The 16,697-nt window shown below is 38.8% G+C and overlaps 1 pseudogene; it reads left to right on the forward strand.

Annotated features, from left to right (window-relative positions):
• Positions 1–4,969: 4,969 nt before the first annotated feature.
• Positions 4,970–5,831, forward strand: LOC131341995 (succinate receptor 1-like; annotated as a pseudogene).
• The last annotated feature ends 10,866 nt before the right edge of the window (positions 5,832–16,697 follow it).

Raw genomic sequence — 16,697 nt, forward strand, 5'->3', positions numbered from 1 at the left:
GTGATGTGCATTTTATTTTACTTTATTTATTTATTTATTGTTGGTGAGAGGAGACACAAATAGACAGATGCAGCTGAATCCCTGGACATTCATTCATGAGCTGAGGATGTTATGGAGATGGATAACAATGTAAATCAATGTAAATCTCTGAAACTAAATGTGCAAGTGTGCAAGGCTGAGGAGCCCAAGGTGGAGGCACACCCAAGTTCCCAACACCAGGGCAATAAAAAATATATCAAGAAGCTCGACCACACCATCAACAGAAAGTGCCTGTGTAGTGTCCTACCGAAACTGTACACTGTCCCACCAAAACTGCGCCAACCAGTGCTGCCTCCCTGGTTCAAGAGGAGCACCCCGGCTGTTGAGACACCTAGTGCAAACGGACACTGTCCAAACTGTCGAGGCATTTGCCTCAGAGGACGTCACCCAGATTGTCAACACTGCTGCCTCACAGAAGGTCCAAGCTGCTGAGTCCCCTGCCCTAGAAGCCAATGTGAAAGCTGTTGAAACAGCTGGCCCAGAGGACTATGTAGAAGCGGTGGAGACAGCTGCCTCAGAGGGAACTGTGGAAGCTGTGGAGTCAGTTGCCTCAGAGGGAACTGTAGAAGCAGTGGAGACAACGGCCTCAGACGGACGTGTGGAAGCAGTGGAGACAACAGCATCAGGAGACAGGGTGGAAGCAGTAGAGGCAACTGCACCGGAAGATGAAGTGGAAGCTACTGAGACAGCTGTCCCTGGGGTCACAGTTCCGGCTACACATGGGCGCACACACACACACACACAGTCAAGAGATATACATTCAAGCAACATAGCAAGTGTTTCCTATCAGATTCGTATATATCTTTGACATGATGTATTAGCTTTGGTCATTTGGAAACAAAGCCACTAATCCCTCAGTCCTCATGTGTGTGTGTATGTGTGTGTATATTAGTAGGTGGATAAAATGGATGCCTTACTGCGGGCAAGAGAAGCTGGTGTCAAGCCGGTGAGGATCTCTAATTAAAAATTTCTGACATTGATTCATATTTAAATGGATCATAACATAATACACAGGAAAAAAACAAATTCTGACTTCTGCATTTCTCTTTCAGGAAGTCCTGAAGAGGATTTTTAAAGATGGCACCAAGTAGAGACAGAAGAACAAGAAGAACAAGAGAAAAAAATGAATAAACCCCATTATCATTTATTGTAAATATAAGACCTGATTTTTATTTGAATTTGTATTCAGTTTTAAAAATCAACTCTGTGTATGTTTATTTATTTCCACCTTAAGAGCATTTAAATCTACTAATTTAATCATCTAATAAATCTTAGAATCTAATAGAAATAAAATAAAAAATATAGCAACAATGTAAAAAAAATCTTATCTTAAATATAATATAATATGTATGTATTAAATATATTTTTTAAAGATTATAATGATATTAACAGTAGTATTTTTTGAAGAGAATGCCAAATTAATACCACAGAGTGAAAACTTAATAACATTCTGTATGAAGATTAAAATGAGTTAAATGGCTAAGTTTCTCCTTCATCCAGACACAATCTCACTGGCGTTGTTTTGACTCATTTGCTCTCTGTGATTGCTGAGGCTTTGGGAAATATTCTTCACATAATGTCTTGACAAATTTGGCATAAACACTTGGACAGATTTTGCTCAATTTGTCATGCTTTTTTGGTGAAAAACTCTTGAATTGGCACAGGATTCTTCTTTTAAACTCCAACCAATGAGGCCATATACTGTATGTCATTACTTCCTATGATAGGTAAATTAAAGATGGCTTTGGCTTTCGTTTAGTTTGCTCTTTTCTATTTCTCTCTGCTTTCTTTTAGATTTTCTCTGGAATAAAAGATTATTTTTAAAAAACAAAAACAAAACAAAACTCAATTTCCACAAGATATTTAGTTCACAGTTTCTAAATACATTTGATTTGGTGGATTTGTGACCATGACACTCCTGGTTTGAATAATAAACGTCAAAATGTAATCTAATACAGTGAAAAGAATGAAAATCATAGCTGTAAAGGATGTGATTCGTTGTAGCAGATGTAAAAACTGCCATAGATGTAAAAAGCCAGAGAAATGCGATTACAAATGGAAATACTGTATATACTGATGTAGACAGTAATTCAGTTTTTCCTAAAGTTTCTAAGCTAATTACAATCATTTGCTGTCAATCAAATATATGTATGTAACTTTATTAGGAACACTAATACTAGCTCCCTTTGCTCTCAAAACATTTTTTTTTGTGGCATGGCTTCCACAAGATGTTGAAAACATGCCTGGTTCATGTTGTTATGATTGCATCCTGCAGTTCATGCAGGTTTTCCTTCTGTGAATATCCCATTCCACCACATCCCATAGGTGTTCTAGTTGATTCAGATCTGCTGAAGATCTACCGGCCCTTTACATCACTCTGGATGTATACAGTTCTTGAAGGGTGGGCAGGGGAGCACCAATAATCCTTTCAGCAGTCCAAACCGTTCTCTGTAGTCTTCTGATGTCTGATATTGTAGCTGAGCCAAACCAGGCAGTTATAGAAGTGCACAGAACAGACTGACGGCTGAGTAGAACTGTGTTAGCAGCTCCTGTGGCAGGTTGAACTTCCTCAGCTGCCGAAGGAAGTACAATCTTTGTTGGGCCTTTTTGACAATGGAGTCTATGTGAGTGTCCCAGTTCATTTCCTGAGAGATGGTGGTGCCCAGGAACCTGAATGACTCCAATGAAGTCCACTATCATCTCCACTACGTGTTGAGCTCCAGGTTGTTAAGACTACACCAGACAGCTCAACCTGTTGTCTGTAAGCAGACTCATCACCGTCCTGGATGAGGCCGATGACTGTAGTGTCATCCACAAACTTCAGGAGCTTTACAGATGGATCAGTAGAGATCCTGTCACTGGTGTAAAGGAAGAAGACCAGAGGAAGAGGACACAACCCTGGGGGGGTGCCAGTGCTGGTGGTGCGGCTTTTTGACGTGAATTTCCCCAGTTTCACTAGCTGTTGCCTATCTGTCAGAAAGCTGGTGATCCACTGACAGATAGAGCTAGGAACAGGGAGCTGAATTAGTTTGGTGGGTAGTATGATGGTGTTGAAGACTGAACTGAAGTCTACAAACAGGAGCCTCACACAAGTCCCTGATTTATCCAGATGTGGGGACAAATACACACTAAAGAGTGGCAAAGCAAAACTACTCTGAAAAGCTGAAAAAAACAACTTTCAAGTAATGATTCTTCATTAGTGTGGAAAGGCCTGAAAGCCATCACCAGTTACAGGACCCCATGCCCCAGCACTGAGGCCAATCAACAACTAACTAAAGACCTGAATGAGTTCTACTGCCTGGTCTGACACCTCACACCCGCTCTGATGCCAGAGGGCAGGGCAACATTCTCTGCGAACCAAGAGAACGGAGTAACAACTGCTGTAAAGCAAGAAGGGGGAGGAGCATACACTATGAAGCAAGAGGGGGGAGCAACATCCTCAGTGGAAAAAGGAGGTACAGCAACACCCTCAGCCAAGCAAGGAGGTAGAGCGACGTCCTCAGCAGATTAGCAACAAACAAATACAATCCCAAGTGAAGGTCACTGAAATACAGGAACTTGTGAAACAGGACACATGTGAGAGTGACTGAGATTTACGTTGGCACTATTATGACACAGTCAAGCAGGTAATTACAACTCACACTCACTGTATATAGCAAGTTGTCTTACCTGCTGTCAAATTAGGGGCAGTGGTGGCTCAAGTGGTTAAGGTTTTTGTTGGCAGGAAGGCCAGGGTTCAAACCCTAGCACTGCCAAACTGCAAGCTGACAACGCTTTGCTATCTTCTTGTAGCCTTCTCCTGCATTGTGGGCATCAATAACTTTCATTTTCAGAGTCTTACACAGCTGCTTAGAGGAACCCATGGTTGTTGAGTGTCACAACAAGTGTGTGCACAAGGTTTGAAGAGTCAAAGTATTTGTAAAGCTTTGAAATTGGCATTTACTAATGACAGCTGTTGCCATGCATCAGATCTAACGAGCTGATTAAGGTCTGAAAACTTGTAAAAAGAATCTGAGACTCTGGAACTCTTAGAGTGCCCAAACTTTTGCACAGTGCCATAATAATGTTTTTATTTTTTATTTTTGTTCAATTTATGGCATAAGAAGTAACTATGCATCAATGTTTGCTGAAAATATTGTGCATTTTTTCCATTTCCAAGAGAGACTGTGTTAACATCTTTTCAATTAAAAAATCACCAAAATCTGTTATTTATCAAGGGGTGCCTAAACTTTTGCATAAGACTGTATGTCTCTGCAGATAAAGCTAAATCTGTTTATTAAGAATTTCAAGTAATTATGCATAATATGGATGATATATTTCTTTATATTTTCTATTTTCCTATATTTATAAAAAAGAATAAAATCAATAATAAAAAACAAGTATTCAGATCCTTACAGTCTGTATCCCTAATTTCATTTGTAAAAATTCATAAATTCAGAATATAAATTATAAAATTGTCAATTTAAATGTAATTATTTTGATTATTTTGAGATGATCACGGCAGAACAAACTATATTTAAACAATGCCTCTACAGGAGGTCTTGATAAAGTATATATGGAAGCATATGGCGCATCTCAGCTGGTGTGGATTTAAATATCGGTAAAACCTAGCATGTGATCTTCTATATGAATTGCTATTTAGTAGTTTTTTGTTTTTATTTGCAGTTATAATAATTAAGTGTGTTGCATTTAATTACTATTTGGACGAAGGAGCCTATTTATATTGAAATACATTTAAAATATGAACAGCCACAAGGTTGCACTTTAACAGAGAAATATTGTCTTTTTACCCTTACCCATTTTTGGCCCAACATGAATATGAAAATCAGACTGAGTAGGTGGATTCACCAGCATTTACCATTAAATTACACGTGTATTGGCCTAAAAATAGAGCAGTAATTATTTGTACAAATAATTTTTATTGCTGCAGGACAACTGTTCCAGTTTCATCACTCCAGTTTTAGAGAGAGATTACCTCTCGCCAATGTATGGTCTGGAATTTGCCATTGGCTTCATCGGAAACCTAGTGGTGGTCCTGGGCTATATCTTTTGCCTCCCTGCTTGGAAGTCCACTAATGTGTACCTGTTTAACCTGGCTATGTCCAACCTCATCTTCCTGTGCACTTTACCTGAGCTGTCCTACAACTATGCTCACAACCTGAAGAAATTCAGTTCTTCACTATGCATGATTAATCGCTACATCCTCCATGTCAACTTGTACTCCAGCATTCTTTTCATGATGCTCGTTGTACCTCACCATCCTGAAGTGGATGTGGGTGAACATTCAAATCGCTCCTCTCATTGTCTTCATTATCCAGGACTTGGAGGAAAATGGCTGGACAGTGTGTCAGGATTTTGCAAGCCTGGGTGTGGCCAAAGTTACTCTGATCTACAGCATAATTCTCACCATAACTGGATATGTGATGCCATTGGTGGCTTTGTTTCTAGCATCACAAAAGATGGTTTCTGTACTCGTGCAAAGAGAGGAAGTGCTTGGGAGATCTTTTCAAAGGCCAGTAAGAATCGTGAGGTCTGCAGCAATCATGTTTCTGGTGCTCTACACACCTCTCCATGTAATGAGGAACGTGAGACTCGCATCACGGCTTCCTGAATTAAAATTGTCACGGTGTATCGTGGACTATATCAAAGCAGCTTACACGGTGACAAGACCAATTGGATTTGCTCAGAGTGTTATCAACCCCTTGTTTTACTTCTTCATGACAGACAGCTTTAAAGAAGCACTGCAGAACAAGTGGAAGCAGATTAAAAGGATGATAATGACTTCACCATAAGCAAGTCTATCCTATCAAACAAAGGCAGCACTGATAACAATTGCTTTGCTTTCATATCTGACTGTGGTGTATGATTATATACAGCTTTAAGCCAAAGTAAAGTGTCTAGAGCATCTTCAGTATGTCTGGGTATAGGATTATAGTAGAGACCTCAAAAACATCATTCTTTCAAAAGATATTTACTTAGTTTGGTTTGATGATGGTGGTAAATATCAGGAAACATAACAGCAGGCCTATTGTTTGTATTTCATGAAACCATGAAAAGTTTCTGACCATCATAGGAGAGTAAAGCAAACAAAAAGCATGTTAAATCATTGTTCACATATAATTGTCATTATACAACAATTAATTCCGGTCCATTAATTTGATTAGACAAAGAGTGTTTAATATAAGTAAAAACTGCAGTGTGATGTTTGCGTCCTGTTTAACAGACTGAAAATATTCTAAATGCACTGTGACAGAGACTGAAGTTTATATAAAAGCATATTCATATTGTTAAAATATGAATGTGTGTCGTGGCATTTGTGATAGGAATGATGTGTAATATTTAACAACAAATATCAATGTTTGTTGTGTGAACATTGCTTCTGCAATTTTAGCCAATCAGTTCCTTTAATATAATAGTTCTACCAATGTATAGTTTACAATTTCGGCAACTAGTAATAAATATACATGTATTTTCTGATTTTGTAGAATGCACAAAGTGTTTTTTTCTTGTGATTGTATTCAGTATGTCATTATATACTACAACTTATTTGTATGCAGACATGTGCCAGTAGAGGGAGCTATTGTATCAGCAGTAAAGAACTGAGGGTATGGGCATGAAGCCTTTATTATCGCCACACATACATTAAGCACAGTGGAATTCTTTTCTTTGTGTATCCCAGCTGAGGAAGTTGGGGTCAGAGCACAGGGGCAGTTATGATACAGCACCCCTGGAGCAGAGAGGGTTAAGGACCTTGGTCAATTGCCCAACAGTGGAGCTTGGTGGTGCTGGGGCTCGAACCCTGATCCTCAACCCAGAGCCTTATTTCACTTAATATTTTTTATTAAGCAATTCTTAGTAAGTATATGCATATACAAAGTAATATGATAATATAAACCAATAAATAAAAACTCTAAACAAATAAATAAGGAGGAAAATGTATTAGGATTAAATAAATCTTGCTGTAAAAAAATGTATAATTATGTAATTATATGATAGATATATATATATATATGTACAGCAGGTAAAATATTGAACATCTCACCATTTTTCTCAGTAAATATATTTTTAAAGGTGCTATTGACATGAAAATTTCACCAGATGTTGGTAAAAACCCATGCAAAGAGGTCAAACCATAGATGTCCATAAATAAAGTTATGTGCAATAATGTGAAATGACACAGGGAAAAAGTATCAAACACATAAAGAAGGGAGGTGCAAGGACATGGAAAGCCAAGACGCCAGCTGAAATCAATCAGTAATTAGAACGTAATCCTGCCCCTGGTCAGAGCAAAGACCTCTTAAGACCTTTGCAATTTTATTGTTGCAAAACATACTGATGGCATTGGTTACAGAAGGATTTCAAAACTTCTCAATGTTCCACACAGCACTGTTGGGGCCATAATTTGGAAGTGGAAAGAACATCATTTCACCAGGATTTCTGACCGAGGAGAGAAAAGAATTAGTTGTCCAAGAGAAAGAAAGAGAAAGAAAAATAAAGCTGGTAGAATGGCTCCACTCGAATCCAATTGAAAGTTTATGAAAAGAACCTAAAGATCAGAGTTCATGAAAGAGGCCCACGGATTTGTGTGGAAGAATGGGCCAAAATCACTCTTGAGTTTAGTAAAAAGGTCATTTTCCTTTTGCTACAATATAGGAAATTATGTTAATGTATGGTCCCTGCTGAAAGTATTGTAATGGCAAGGTCAGTTCTTTTGTTTTTATTGTATAAGACCATTTGGGTTGAGATAAAAAAAAAGGTGAATATTAGGATGGGAAAAATGTCAGCTTCCATTTTCTGGCTGTTTATATCTAGGTGTGTTAAACAACATTATACTTTCAGTGGCAGAACACACACTTTTTAGGTAAGCGATAGTATAGGAACAGATCATTTTAAAGTAAATCACACAATATTTATCTCAGCTATTCATGTTTATTATTTCCTTTAAACAAATACATTCTTCACAGGTCAAACTCAGGGCTTACACCAAGAGTAATTATTTAGAGCTTTCAAGTGTTTATCTATTTGTCACTTCTAGATAACCTGTCACGTGTTCCAGTATTTTTGATCACTTATATACTAGATATATGTGGGTTTATAAAAGAAAGTTGTTTAACATATCTAGAATTAAATATCAAGAAATGAAATCTAATGTTCATTTTTTGATCTTAAACCCAAATGTTTTCAGCATTTAGCAAAAACAAACAAAAAAAATGGCCTTGCCATTACAATATTTAATTATTTCTATGCATTTTTATTTAGTTATTTGTATTTCTAAATAATAATAATTTTTCACAGCTTGTCTCAGATTAAAATCTAACTCTTACCTTAACTTACCTAACTACTCAAAAGTTGCTTCTTGTCATTCACAGCTTCTTGCCTGAAAACCTCATGTGATGCTCAAGTAGATTGCTAAATAAATGGAATAAATAAATAATTAAACAAAAATAGATAGTGTGTTTTACATTTCTCTTTTCTCTGGAGGAGGCTGCACTAAATCAGATATTGATGGCAGATGTAAGGATGAATTAGCTCTGTGTGGTAAGACTCGCGGTGGTGGTGTGTGTGTTTACATCAACAAGGAATGGTGCAAGAACTCTGTGCTTGTTTCTAGTTACTGTTCATCACTTGTGGAGTTTGTGACTGTTAGATGCAGGCCATTTTATTTACCACGTGAATTCACCACCGCTTTCATTTTCGGAGTGTACATTCCTCCCAGCGCTAATGCTAAGGAGGCTCTATGTGAACTCTATGGGGCTATTAGTGACCTACAGAATAGACAGACCGTCACCCCGACGGACAGTTTATTATCACCAGAGGTTTCAATCATGCAAATCTCAAAACAGTGCTCCCTAAATTTCATTAGCATGTGGACTTTGCGACGAGGGGGCAACTCTGACCACATCTTTGTTATTTCAGCAAACTGACCACTCGTCAGATGCTCTAAACGGTTCTAAAACAGGTTAAAACCTGGCCAGTAGAAGCCACCTCTGCTCTTCAGGACTATTTTAAGTGCACTGACTGGAATATGTTCAGGCAGGCTGCAACCAATGGTGACTCAATAAACTTGGAAGAGTACATGGCATCAGTGTCCGGCTACATCGGCAAGTGCATCGATGACGTGACTGCCTCCAACACCAACACCACATGCTCTTCTGAAGTCGAGAGACTCTGCCTTCAGAGCAGGGGACAAGGCGGCCTTAAAAACAGCAAGGGACAAACTGTCCCGAGCCATCAGAGAGGCGAAGCGCACACATGCCCAGAGAATCCACAGCCACTTTCAGGACAGCGGAGACTCCCGGCACATGTGGCAGGGCATTCAGGCGATCACGAACTACAAGACAACATCACCTGCCTGTGACAGTGACGCCTCCCTCCCAGACATGCTGAACGATTTCTAAACTCGGTTCGAGGCACATGTAACTTTGAGGAAGACCATCCCTCCTCCTAACGACCAGGTGCTCTGTCTTTGCACAGCTGACATGAAAAGTACTCTATGCAGATTTAACCCACAGAAGTCTGCTGGACCAGACAACATTCCTGGCAGAATGCTTAGGAAATGTGCAGAACAGCTAGCAGATGTATTCACTGACATCTTCAACATTTCCCTGAGCAGTGCCATTGTTCCTACATGCCTCAAGACAACAACCATCGTCCCTGTGCCAAAGAAGTCTACAGTTTTCTGCCTCAATGACTATTGTCCCGTCACACTCACACTAATCGTGAATGAAATGCTTCAAGAGGCTTGTCATGAGGCACATCAAGACACAGCTACCACCCTCTCTGGACCCCTTGCAGTTTGCGTATCACCCTAACTGCTCCACGGATGGTGCCATCACCACAACCCTCCATCTGGCCCTCACACACCTGCACAATAAGGACTCAGATGTACAAATGCTGTTCATAGACTTCATTTCAGCATTCAACACAATCATGCCTCAGCACCTGATTGAGAAGCTGAGCCTGCTGGGCCTGAACCTCACTCTGCAACTGGATCTTGGATTTCCTGACTGGGAGACCCCAGTCAGTCCGGATCGGGAACAGCATCTCCAGCACCACCACACTGAGCACTGGAGCTCCTCAGGGCTGTGTGCTCAGCCCACTGCTGTTCACTCTGCTTACTCATGACTGTGCAGCAATGCACAGCTCCAACCACATCATCAAGTTCGCCGATGACACGACCGTAGTGGGTCTCTTTAGCAAGAACGACAAGTCAGTGGCCATTCTCCACTGTTCATCGAGGGATCCTCTGTGGAGATCGTCAAGAGCACCAAATTTCTTGGTGTCCATCTGGCAGATAACTTCACCTGGTTACTCAACACCATCTCCATCAGCAAGAAAGCCCAACAGCGCCTCTAATTCCTGCAGAGGCTGAGGAAAGCCCATCTCCCTCCCCCTATCCTGACTGTGTTCTACAGAGAGACCATGGAGAGTGTCCTGAGCAGCTGCATTACTGCCTAGTTTGGGAATTGTGACCCTGCAGCAGATAGTGAGGACAGCTGAAATGGTCATTGGAGTCTCTCTCCCCTCTATCACGAACATTTACACCACGCGCTGCATCCACAAAGCCAACAGCATTGTGGATGACCCCACACACACACACTCTGTGCCCTCCTGCCGTCTGGAAAAAGGTACCAAAGCATTCAGGCCCTCACAACCAGACTGTTGAGCTATCAGGCTCCTCAACACCCAGAACTGAACTGTACAAAACTCTCTCTCTCTCTCTCTCTCTCTCTCTCTCACACACACACACACACACACACACACACGTACACCTGTGTGAACAGACTCACAATATAAAGTTCACTACTTATTGCAGGACCTCAACCACCGTTATGATATTTCATCCGCTGCTATAATGTAAAGTTCTGTATTGAGTAGACACACCTGCCCAGACTGTAACACCACCACAACAGTGGCTGATGCATAGCGCTCTCCTTGACGTCTCCAACATCGTTGGCAGCCATCATTTCTGCTCAATGTGAATCGACTTTCATCAGAGAACAGCACTGAGGCCCACTGGTCCCTCATCCAGCGTAAATGCTCCCTGGCCCGACGCCTGTGCCTGGTGGTGTGGTCAGGTACCCTTGCAGGTCGTCTAGCACGCAGACCACGCTGATGTAAATGGTTTCGAATGGTCTGACGTGACACTTGGGTGCCTCTCAACTCCCTTAAATCTGCCTGGAGTTGAGTGGCATTCATCATCCGGTTCCGCAGGGCACTGTTCACAATGAAGCGGTCATCAACATGGGATGTGGCCAAAGGATGTCCACTTCTATGCCTTTCTGTGACTCTTCCAGTCTCTCTGTATCTCTTTCGCAACCTGCTGATGACACTTTGTGACACTCTAAGCTCAGTGGCCACTTCCCTCTGAGAACATCCTGTTTGAAGCCTCACAATGGCGAGGTACTGTTGATCAGTTGTTAGGTGTGGTCTTGGTCTCATGATGTCAAAATGTGAACAGCATGATGAAGAGGACTGTTTAAATACCAATTCTAATTGAACCAGAAAATTTATTGGTCGATTCATGGATCAAACACCAGTTGTGAATTTTGCCGTTAAGCACCTTGTTAGAGAACAGCAAGTTACGCAAAAAGTACTGAAACACTGAACAGTTGGACATGTGCATTCTAAAGTGTAGAGAAGGTCAAATTAAGTTCACCTGTAAAGGTTATAGTGCATTTTAGGTGCATCCTGGAATTTCACCCGAAAGCCGAATATCCTTAACTTTTTGTGAGTAGTGTATATATATATATATATATATATATATATATATATATATATATATATATATATATTTTTTTTTTTTTTTTTCTATAGTGACAGTATATATGACAGTGGACACAGCAAACTGAAAGCAAAGTGAAATTGCTTGTGAGCTTTTATGTATTTCAAGCTACAGCATTGGATTAAAAATGGGGAAAAAAGGGGAAACTGAGACTTGGCTGGCTCTGACTATTCAGGTCATGCCCTGACACACACACACCTGCTCAACCCTCTGAAAGAGAAAGAGAGAGAGAGAGAGAGAACAAAACAACTTAAAATAAGCCAACAAACATATGCAACAGGTGTGCCATATTAATTGCCCATTTCCCCATACTCCCTCTGCTGAATACCTCCTAAACCACACCCCCACTGCCACATGCAGGATAGGGGGCCGCCCAGTCAGCAATGGACTCCTCCCTGATGTGAGAGAAAGTCAGCTTTTACCATCTGATGTCTACCTCCTTGAGAACAAGTCCAACTCTGGAAAAACAAGAGCATCTGATTCACATTCATCTGTGTATACACTTTTGGAAAAGACCTTGTTCTCCACAGCTTGAACAAACTTGGGAGGGCCCCATTCCAGCATCTGGATCTCCATGGCACTGTGCCCACAGTGAACGGTAATGTCAGGTACCGACAAGTGATCCGAATTAAAATTAAAATCTTATTTATCACATACAAAATCATACACAGTACGACATGTAGTGAAATGCTTTTTTACGACTGTCATTATTTCAAGAGAAGAATAAATTTAAAGTTTTATGGATATTAATAAAATAAAGATTTAAGGAAAATAGAAATATAAAACTAACAGAGAAATAGAAATATTGAAAAATATCATAAGATATTATATATACAGCTCTGGAAAAAAAATAAGAGACCACTGCCCAATCTCCAGATTTGAACCCTACTGAAAACCTCTGGAATGTCATCAAGAGGAAGATGGATGGTCACAAACCTTCAAGCAAAGCTGAGCTGTGAAAAACTGGTGGAGAGCATGGAGCCAAAACGCATGCAGATTAGGGTTATTGCACCAAATACTGATTTCTTAATGTTATTTAGCCAACTCATTAACACAATTTGTTTACAAATTATTATGTTTATTTATTAGTTATATGAGTTATTAAAGCTCTGCAAATACTGCATGATCTTAGGTTATTTTGATGTGTTGTCATTTCCTTTAAGTATACACTTGAAATAACAATAGTTATATTTTGAATTTAGGAGAAATATTGTCAGCAGTTCACAAAAAGTGAAACAAAACTGTTCATCTCACCAATACATGAACCTGGAAGAAAAAACATAAGAAACTGATTATTTTGCAGTGGTCTCTTATTTTTTTCCAGAGCTGTATATATACAATATATACATAAATGTAAGATAAATATATCGATATAAAAGACATAAATATGAATATCCAGGTTTATCAGGAATGTCAGGGGGTAAAGTGACATTGCAAGTATGCATATAAAAAGATGCTCAGTGAGTGTGACCTGTGCAGAGAAGTGCAGTTATTGTACACTACCAGTCAAAAGTATGGACACACCTTTTAATTCAATGTTTTTTGTTTAGGGATTTATTTTCTACATTCTAGAACAATACTGGAGATTTCAAAACTATGAAATAACACACATGGACTTCAGTAATCCATATGTAATGACAACAAAAAACAGTCAGTTGTTATTTTAAGACACGAAGGTCAGGTGTTCTGGAATAGTTCTTTGCAAGAACAGTATTGTCAAGTGCATTTTGCAAAACCCATCAAGCACCATGATGAAACTGGCTCACATGAAGACCATCCCAGGAAAGCAAGACCAAAACTTACCTCTGCTGCAGAGGAGAAGTTCATTTAGAGTGACCAGCCTCAGAAATCACCAATTAACAGCACCTCAGATTAGAGGCGTTATGAAGGCTTTACAGAGCATCAGTAGCAGACATATCTCAATATCAACTGTTCAAAGGACATTATTGTGTATTTTGGCCGCCTTCAGCATTGTTTTACAATGTAGAAAGAAATAAACATCAGGAAAGACCATGGAATTAGAAAGTGTGTCCAAACTTTTGACTGGTAGTGTATGTGCAACAGTCTGAGGTAGAATGTGCTGAGGTAGAATGTCAGGAAGTCCGGAGAAAAAGTCCAAAAAGTCCAGGTTCTAGGTGTTCTGGTTAAGGGCCTGAATGGCCTGCTGGAGGAAGCTCCTCCTTATTCTCTCTATGTTTGTCTTCAAGGAGCGGAAACGTTTTTGTATAACTACAAGTAGGTCAGGGTAGTGGTACAGGACATACAGTGTTTTGGCTGGCAGTTGGGACATGCCACTCTATGACCTCTAGATATTTTCATTTTTTAGCACTGTCAATGTGCGTTTTGTTTTGATTCGTTGTAGCCAATAATGTGTCATTACTAGATCTACTTGCTTTTATTAACTATCTACAAGTTAATCTATTTAAACCTGTCTGATTCTTTGACCAACTGTGGAAGCTTGTTAATACTGAGCCATTTTTTTTTGTGTGATTCTTTATTACATGATCTTTGACTGTTTGTGTGTTTAAGGATTATGTATTTTCCTGTAGTGACCTTGTCTGCCTGTGATTTAAATGTTCTCTAACAAACATGCTGATCTCACACTATTGCATCCTGAGAGAGAACAGCTTGTTAATATAAGCCAACAAAAATAAGCAACAGGTGTGCCATGCTAATTGCCCATTCTACCATAGTCCCACTGCAGACTCCCTCTAAACCTCATCCATGTTGACATGCTGAAAGATGAAATTCCACTTCATTAAGTATTTTAGATTAAGTCTAAATTTTTTTTCACCAAAATTGACTGGTATTTGGAACTATTCATTTCCTTCACTTAGATTAAACTCCTGATTGAAACTGAAGAAAAGCAGTCCCAAAGCATGATACTTCCATGCTTCACTGTGGGGATGTGTCCGTTTGGTGAAGTGCTCTGGTTTCTTTGTGGCAAACATATATTTGTATTTTGGCCAAAAAGTTCAAATTTGGTCTCATCAGACCATAACAAAATATTCCACTTGGTTTTGCGAATTTTGGATGCAAACCTTGGAGGTTTTTTTAATTTGCAATGAAGAATACATGTGAAGAATTCAGAAGATGAATTGTTTGTCCAATACTTCCAAAAAAAATGCTGCAATGTAGCTGTAGACCAGTTTTCATCACTTTTAGACTGACACTGTACTTAGTCTTTCATGTGCTTTTTTATGGCTTTTCCAGTTGAATGTTACAAAGATGTTAAGAAAATCCTTTGGGAACCCCAAAGTACTTTCTTTGGGGTTAATCAGTCACTTTAAATGATGGCAGATGTATACTAATTAGTATTTAACGTGAGTTTGAATGCGATTGGTTGATTCTGAGCACTGCCACTCACTTATGTATTTCCAGGCTGTGTATTGGAATGTTTGGGTTTTCCTTTTTAATCCCTTAAACATTTTTGGTTGTTTTTCACTTGATTTTTAATTATGGAGCAACTTCACAATAAAGATGCAAAGGTTCTGACATGGTTAAACTTAATTTTTTACATCTCAGAAACATAGAGTATAGACTTTTTAAATCTCTTCCAATTACATCTGAACTCATCAATAACTTCATATGATATTGATGGTTTCATGACTAGTTATAATGTTAATAGTAATTCTAGAAATACAATGTATTTCTTGTCCTAATCTTATATGTAAGAGTAAAAAATGGATTCATAGGTATTAGCAATTAAATGTATTACAAAATTTATATATAGACACCAAAATGTAACACCAAAATGTTTCAGACCATCAAATTATTTTTATATAAGGCAAAGACAATCTGAATAAACTGAATTTTACTGATTTTTTTCATTTCAACCATAGTCTTGTTTTTACTGATAATTTCATTTATAGAAGGCATTCTAATGGCAATCCGACTCCAACACCAATAATCAACCAATTAATCCAATTGAACTGATAAATGGAAACGTCAGTGTGAAGTGGGTAAGAAAGTCTTAACACTAAGCAGCAAACTATATCACACCCAGATGGAATTGAGGGCCATTGTCTCTAAAACTCTACTTAAAATCAGTGGAATGGAAATCTTTGTTAGTAGCCAGGCTACCAAAATATCTCCAAGAATGTACTGACAATATAAAAGCAGGCGTATAAGAACCGAGATGAACATCTAAGCGACTGCAGGCCAGTGTAAGGTCAGTGTTCATGATTCCTTCTTGTGAAAGAGACTGGGCAAATATGACATCCATGGAAGAGTTGCCAGAATAAAACCTGAAAATGGAACATAAAGTATTGTCTCATATTTGCTAAATAATGTTGAATTTTTACTAGTCAATATTTCAGAATGTGAATATCTGACTTTTCTCATGAAAAGTCAATTGTAATATATGACTAGACATAACTGATTTATAGATACTTTCTATATGGATAATGTAAAATAGAATTACATCTAGTCGAATCTAATCACGATATATTTACTGTGAAATAAAAATAGGTAATTAGCGTGCAGATATCTGAGATTAATCTGAGATACTATAACTAGTAACAATTAATAGTAATGCTAGAACTAGTTTATGCACAGTTATGACATATAAAGCTGGTGGACATTCTAGTTGGAAGACATGTGAATGATGCATCTGCCAGTGCTGGCTACTAATTTGAAAATCTGATAGTCCATCTGTCCATACATCTGTCCAAGATAAATTTTTGTGTCTCAAGAACAAATGATTGAATACTTGTAACATTTATATGGAATTCTAATTGTAACCAGCAGATGAACTTAGTTTTTAGAACTTGGACTGAGCCAAGGTCATAGTAAGGTCAAAGGTCTAAAATAGATTTTCTTTAAGAACCTCCTTCCTGTTATGAAATATCTTTTAAGGGCATTTAAGGTGTAC

This window comes from Hemibagrus wyckioides, linkage group LG20 (assembly GCF_019097595.1).
Source record: "Hemibagrus wyckioides isolate EC202008001 linkage group LG20, SWU_Hwy_1.0, whole genome shotgun sequence".
NCBI lineage: Eukaryota > Metazoa > Chordata > Actinopteri > Siluriformes > Bagridae > Hemibagrus > Hemibagrus wyckioides.